This window comes from Lipotes vexillifer, unplaced genomic scaffold (assembly GCF_000442215.2).
Source record: "Lipotes vexillifer unplaced genomic scaffold, Lipotes_vexillifer_v1.1 scaffold394, whole genome shotgun sequence".
NCBI lineage: Eukaryota > Metazoa > Chordata > Mammalia > Artiodactyla > Lipotidae > Lipotes > Lipotes vexillifer.
In genome coordinates this window covers 2,758,126-2,765,813 of record NW_006791731.1, presented here as the reverse complement: position 1 = coordinate 2,765,813, position 7,688 = coordinate 2,758,126, and positions in this window count along the sequence as shown.

Sequence of the window (7,688 nt, the reverse complement as noted above, 5' to 3'; positions counted from 1 at the left end):
CCTAATGCACTGTGGTAACCTAAATGGGAGGGAAGTCCAAAAGGGAGGGGATATCTGTATGTGTATGGCTGATTCATTCTGTTGTGCAGTGGAAGCTAACACAACATTGTAAAGCAACCCCCAAAAAAAAAAAAAAAAAAAAAAAAAAGTGGGACAAAGGGATTTAGTGGTCCGAGAAGGGAGAGGTGACATCTGGCAGTGGTGATCTGGGAGGACCCCATGGAGGAGGTGGCCTCTGAGCTGAAAGAGTGGGGAGCATTCTGGGCAGAAGGCAGCCCATGAGCAAAGGTGTGGAGGTGGGGAGGGCGAGGGGGCTGTGGGAGAGCGAGGTGTGGACTGGGGCTTCAGGCAAGTAGAGGGGACATACATACACGTCCATCATGGTGCCTGTACACCCTTCCCTTTCCCGGAGGGAAACTGTCGCAGGTGCCTGTCAAAGCCCCAGCTGGTGGGAACAGGGCAGGTGGGAAGCTCATGCTCAGGAACAAGCCTGTGGGCCGGCCATGCTGCCAGCCTGGCTGCACCTAGAGCTGCCCAAATAGGCCAGTTGGCCCGCTGGTCTGTCCCAGGAATTTGGGCTGGCGATACGGAGACCGTGCTGGCGTTGGTGGTGGGAGCAGAGTTGAAAGGCTCCACACAAGCAGCCCTGAGGCAGGAGGGGCAGGACGATGAGGGAGACAAGCCGTGAGTAAGCGACAGGTGTAGGAACCCGGCGGGAAAAGGTCAAAGCTGAGCTGGATGACGGCAGCAGGAGCCCTGGGGGGAGACAGAGGGACCCTGAGTGCCCCTGAGGGGGCAGGGGGGTCAAGGGAATGCCTGCTGCCCATGGTGGGGAGACAGTTCTGGAGAAGCCAGGCCCAAAGGCCAAAGGTTCTGTCCTTGCCTCAGCCTCCTGGCTTTCCCATGGCCCATCCTGGTCCCAGTCCCTCAGCAGCCAGAGTTAAGGCCCTGGTCCTGGCAACCTGAGGCTCCCAATGAGCAGACCAGGCCAGGAGGGAGGGCAAGGAGACCATGGGGCAGACCTCACCCTGACAGGCCCCCCAGCTCCTTCCAGACAGACAAGGCCATCCCCGCTCCCCCGGTGACCACCAACTCCCTCCTTGCTCATGCCTTTGGCTCCAGACCACCCTCCATCCCCGGGAGTGTGAGTGGTATCCCTCGGGTTGAGCAGTGCTGGAGCCCTGCTCCCTCCAAACAAGGTGAGGGGGCGCTGAGTGCGCATGCGCTGTGCAGGGACCTCCGTGGATGCTTTAGAGCTGCCTTCTCTGAATAATTACACTAGCCCCATTTTACAGACTAGGAAGTCAGGCTAGGTGACTCTCCCAGGGTTGCGTGGCAGTAAATAAGTCTCTCTCCAATGGACCTTCTCTGAAACCCTACCATATTCCAGAACATACCAATTCACTACTTTATTTATCCAATATTATTAGTGCCTATGATGACCTAGTTATGGAGACCTACACACACGTTACATAGGCACTACTGGAGCTTATGTAGACGGTTTCAGACACTACAAAGTGCTATAAGAAAACACAACAGGGCCCTGTAATGGCAAAGGACTCTAGCAGGGGTAGATAGGGGGTCAGGGAAGGTCTCTCTCAAATTATAACTCTTTTGAGCAAAACCCAGACTACTGAGAATGCATCAGCCACGTAAAACTTGGGAAAGAGAGCATTGCAGTCAGCTCGTTAAATATTTATTCATTTATTTATTAAAGGCATGTGTTAAATCAGCAGTATTTAACTCCTGGGCTACTTTTACAGTGACTTCGAGACAGTGGTAGGAAGTGGCTGTCAAAGGAGAGGCGGCAGAGAATCGCAGGAGGCGGGAGAAAAGGCGCTCCATCTGATTCCCTGCCCCAACGGCCTGTGTGGCTGAGGTCCCAGCATGCCTTGCAGCCACCCCTGCCCAATGCGCCCTGCACCTCCATCCATCTCTTCTGGTTTACCGGCAGCCTAGGCATCGCCCGCCTTCCTCAGCTCTGTTAACACTGGTGCAGTCGCCCAGATCGACTCCCTCCCACACTCCCTGCCTCCTTTTTTCTCTCTGCATACAGACTTCCCACCACCTGATTCCGAGGAGGCTCCGGGTGAGTGTTCCAGAAGCTGAGGAGATGCACGATTGTCTCCTGCCCACACACAGACGCCATGGCAACGGCAACATCGTGAATCCAGGCTGGAATTTGCCAACCCAGAGAGCAGACCATCTGTGAGGCCAAACCCTCCAAATGTTGCCCGATCTAAGTGCTCACATTCAGGGAACTTTTGCACGTAGCAGAGGTGACATTTGAGTGGCATAAGAATAAAAAGTGGGCGCACGTGAAATCCCTTGAAAGTGTGCATTTACTGTCCCAATGTGACTGAGAAAAGGAAGCAACAGGGGCGAGATTTGCGCTAAGGGGCAAGGTAGGTTTTACTGATGGGAAATTTGGATCATCCACAAGGGGAGGGATTCTCCATATAAAAATTGGTCCAGTTAGTTTATCTCCATGATTCCATTTTCAAGCCCATCCATCTTCGACTTTCGTCTACTTTCCATGGAGGCAAAAATCTGTGTATGTTTGAATCAAAGGCCCCAGTAAATTCAATCTTCTGGGGCTCGGGTTTCCATAGGCCTGCCCTTCGTTCTAGCAACAATAATAGTTTTCCTACAGAATAAGTAACATGTGCTGGGAACTCTGCTAAGCCCTTCACATGTATTATCTCGCTTACTCTTTGCAACAACTTATGAGGAGGTACCACAGTTATTTTCTCTTTAAAGATGAGAAAAGATGCCGAAAGATGTTAAATCCCCGGGCTCATCCAGCTAGTAGGAAAGGTAAGAAGGAGCTGAGGCAGGTCCACCCTGCTCCAGACTGTGAACCCTTGACCTTCACTATGGGGTCAAGGTAGCCTGACTAATGCACTGGTGCAAACGCCCATCGGAAGTTCTCTCGGGTGTGTTTCGAGGGCCTCTTGTACCACGTGCTGTGGGGGAACCTGTAGTGGACGGGGGCGTGTAGCCATCTTGGAATGTTGAAGTCCAGTCTAGCAGATCCTTAGACTGCATGCTGTAAGGTTTGGAGAGAGCATTCTGGGAATGGGAGTCGCTGGACTGTGCTAATGGCATAATTCCCAGCAGCGGCTGTTTGCTCTGCATCATGTCACCTGTCCTCTCACACGTGGCTCTCCGGGAGCCCAAGGCCCAGCTCAGGACCTACTCGGGGGTCTCCTTCGCCTTTCTCCAAGCCTGAGCCCTGCTCCAGCTGCCAGAGCAAGATGAGACAAAGGTTGGGGGAAGGTGCCAGCTCCCGGGGCTCAATCAGCTTCTTGGGCAAAATGGGTGAGAGAACGTCGGAAAGAGAACCCCACTCCTGTATGTGACCTGTGAGTGCACTGTGACCCCAACCACTGGGAAACATGGCCCCAGAGCAGAGGCCACCCAGACGTGAGAACCACCTCGGAGGCCCCATCTGCAGCACCTGGAAACTGATTAGATTTCAAGGTTTGGAGCAGGGGATTGAGAATGACCCTGAAGCTGGAGCCCAAGGGCCTGGTCATGTCCAGATACCCGACCCGGGCCACCCCACCCGGGCCAGACACAGACCAGGGCCTGGGGTGGGGAAGGGTCTTGAATGTGGAGCTGGAAGCGGGTCTGCTGAGGGTCACCTCTGGGTGCCAAGAGTGGGTGGGGTAGCCAACCAGATCCTCCTGGGGGAACTGGGACCCAGTAGCCACGAGCCCATGGCCAAGTCAAAACACAGGAGTTAAAGGTCCAAACTAGGAACTCAGAACTTGCTGGAAGCAGGACAGAGAGAGACAACCCAGGAAGGATTGTTTTCTCTCACCTGCTGCCTAAACCCCTAGGCTTTGAGGGGACAGCTTCTGGCTGTTGAAAGATTTGTTGAAGCCCTAACCCCAGGTACCTGTGAATGTGACTGTATTTGGAGATAGTGTAGTGTGTTTGCAGATGTAATCAAGTTACCTGATTAGTAACTTCTCTACATGACTGGTGTCCTGAAGAGGAGGGTCACAGAGACACACAGGGAGAAGGTCATGTGACAACAGAGGCAGCAACTGGAGGGAGGTGGCTGCAAAGCAAGGGACCCGGGGGTCGCATGGCTGCGACAGCCAGAAGCTGGGAGAGGCCTGGAAACACCGTCCCCTAGAGCCTTCAGAGGGAGGAAATTTCTCTCCTTTTAAGCCATGTTTGGGTTACTTTGCTATGGCAGCCACAGGAAACCAACACATTCCCTGGGGGCCCTCGTACCTGATTCCTCTCCCTACCCCAGGCCTCCCTGCTCAGCCCTGGCCCTTCCCTCTCTCTTTTCATCCCACAGCACCCGAGGGCCAGGCAGGCTAAGTCACACACACTGGTGCTCAAGGGTCTGGGGCTGTCCCACGCCTTTGCCTGTGCAGTTCCCTCTGCCTAAGCTGCCCTCTCCCTTGTCAGCTGGTGAACTCCTACTCATCCTTAAAAACCCAGATTGGAAGTCATCTCCTCAGTGGGACCGTCATGACTTGCAGGTAGAACAACCATTCCCTCCACGATTTCTCCTCTCAGCCCATCACTTTCTTCACGCTCATCATGCTGCAGCCGGTTTAATTGCTTCTAATTTTTCTCTGTATCCTCTCCCCCCCTGCTTCTAAGCATGAGCATTGAGATCAAGGATTATATCCAAGGCAGGGACTCAGTAATCCAGCTTGGTTGAAGGCACGGAGGCCTGGCCGGCTGGGTGGTCAGATGACAGAAAACCCAGGGAAGCATACACACTGCTAGCTGTGCATTGTGTGCTGTGCCCAGGAGTCAGCAAAGAGGGAGCCAGGGTGTTTGGGACCCGATGCTTTTACAGTCTGGGCGGGGGGGGGGGTCCCTTTGAACAAAAAGAATACAAAAACAGGTACAGGGCTTTAGAGGGGTCTTTGGAAGTGAGGGGCCCTGAAGGGTAAGCTTCACTGGCAATGTGGCAAGTTCCCCTCTGCCGGGAGTTCTCCTGGGAGAAGCATAGCTGTGGGTTTAGGTGCAGGGAGGCACGCCCCGAGGGCTGCAAGGCGCGGGTCATCTCCCCACTTCCTCTTGCTCTGGCCGCTGACCGCAGACAGCACTTTCACCGCGATTACTTCCCCTCCAGACCAGCAGGTCTAAGGAGGCCAGGGAAGCGCGAGTCCCAGCTGGCAGCTCACTCTGCTGCAGCTGTCTCAGCCTCCAACCAGCTTCTGTCAGCCTCCCCTCCTACTTTCCCAACCCTGTTCCCTGGCCACTGGGCTCCTGGTGATTTTCCCAGAGGTAGGACGTGCAGGGAAGGGAGATGGAAGTGGGGTCAAGGCCACCTGTGTTCCGTCACTTGCTTGCAGGCTGGTGACCCAGGAGTGGGCTTTGGTGTCCATGGGGTTATCCACTTCCAAAGCTGCCGTAACAAACTACTATGAACTGGGGCCTCAGACGGCAGGAGTGTGTTCCCCTGCAGACCTGGAAGCCGGAATCCGAGACCAACGGCGGGCAGCCGCGCTCGGGCTCTGGGGTGGGCTCCTGGCCTGCGTCACTCCCGTCTCTGCCCGTCTTCACAGGCCTCCCTTCTATGTCTTCCCTCTTCCCGCAGGGACACCTATCGCTGGATCTAAGTCTCACCCCAAATCCAGCACGATCCCATCTCGCGATCCTTAACTTACATCTGCAAAAGCTTTTTCCAAATAAAGTCACGTTCACAGGGTCTGGGGTTTGGGACTTGAGCATATCTTTTGGGTAGGACACAGTTCAGCCCACTACACGTGGGGGCAGTGATCTGACCCAGCTTCGTGGAGGGGGAGGGGGCAGGGGCAGGAGAAGTGAGGAAGAGAAGCAGAAGGGCTGCCCTGCACCTGCAGGGGCAGAGTGAGGGGTTCAATCTCCCCCTCCCCTCCAGCAGCAGCCCTCCTCCCCAGCGCCCACCAAGCGCTTGGCTGCCCGCCCCACAGGGCTGCCCGTCTCTCGCCACGCCTGCCTCTCTGCACAGCAAGAAAGCGGTGGTGGGGCGCATGTGCCGAGCTCCGCCGCGCTCCCACACCGTCCCTGCTTCCTTTGTAACTTCCTGGGCTCATCCCCTGGGCCCTCCCTCCTCTCGTCCTTGCTCCCCTGCCCTCTCCAGGCCGGTGGGCTCCTCTTCCTGGCCTCTCCCCCTTTTCTTGCTACAGGCCAAGGGTGATGGCCCCCTGCTGGACACCCTCTTAGGAGGACCCCCAAATGGCAGTGAAGGGTGGCCGGAGGGCACCATTGCCCAAACCTCCGGCAAGGGCCGCAGGGTCGCTAGGGTCTCGTGAGCCGGGGCTTGTCTCCCCTCTGCTGCCTCGACCTCGGTGAGGCACCTCGGCCCCCGTCTGTGCACCTGTCCCCAGCCCCAGCGGGCCCTGCTGCCTAGCCGCCAGCTGAGTGGCCACCGCCTCCCGCCCCGGCCCCCGTCCAGATCTCAGCCCCCCATCCCCTTGGCTCCTTCCTCACACCTGTTACCTGGGCAGCCTCTGCCCCTCCTCAGGGTTCCATGGAGGCCAAGCGACTCCACCCACCTTGCCCTGGGCAGCGGGACCCCGAGTCCACAGCCGTCTTCCCCTCTGGCCCAGCCTGCCCGTGGCCCTGGGGCGGGGGTCTCCTCCCGGGCTGGGGGCTGGGAGCTGGGAGAGGGGCCCGCCCTTGCCCACAGCTGCCTGGTTCCTTCCTGGGTGGTTACCTGGAATGCAGGGGGCAGAGCAAGGGCCCATCTGGTCCTGAGTCAGGACTCCTTCAACAGCTTCTCATTTCCACTCTCCAGTCCTTATCTGTCTCCTGACACAGGCTCTTAATTGATTCAGAGCATGGACGGGGTGCGGGAGAGTAGTCACCACCGTCAACCACCCCTCTAGGGATTCACGGCCATTTCTTTTTATGTCTCTGCTTATTTTTGTCTGTTTTCCCCGGGAGAGTGATGAGGTACATGAGGGTAGGCCTGGGTCTGGGTGCTTTGGGATCTCGAGTGCACGGCGATCACCGTGTGACGGGAGGGAATGTGCGGCCAGGGCTCCGGCCACACAGCCCCCGAATGGAGGGCTGGGATGCAAGAGCACGTCCCCCGACCCTCATGTCCTGACCCTGACCTCTAGGCTCAAGAGTCGGCGCTTCACGCAGGACGGGCGGATCCTTAGAGGCCTGGGGAGCACGCTGCCCACCGTGGCCTTTGGTGCCCAGGCCCAGGGGTGGTGGTATCCAGGACTCCCCCTTGCTGCCTGTCCTTCCCAGCCCCTTCTCCAGATGGCTCCAGTAGAAGCCCTCCCTCCCCTCCCTCGGGTATCACTTCCTACAGAGGAAGACTGCTTGTGTCCGTGGAGGTGCAAATCCGGCCTCGGGGGCTATTGTTTGGCGCTTCCTTCTTGGCAGGGGGCCTGGGTTCCAGAGCTGCGCCCAGGCTCCTAGCCTCCTCTGCTGCCCAGCTGCCCAGCCGCCCAGGGTCTGGGCTGTCCCAGAGGCCCCCAGGTCAGGATTGCACTGCGGAAGCAGCCAGTCAGCTAGTCAGTCAACAAATACTGGCTGGGGACCCTGAGATAACCGGGGTTCCTGCCCTCACGGAGATAAAGGTGTGAGGGAAAACGCCGGGGCTAGACCACTCGGAACCATTCAGAGCTACCCAGGTGGCCCACTCGGAACCATTCAGAGATACCCATGTGGCCCTTCCCAAGCCCGTGCCCACAGAGACTCCACACCCA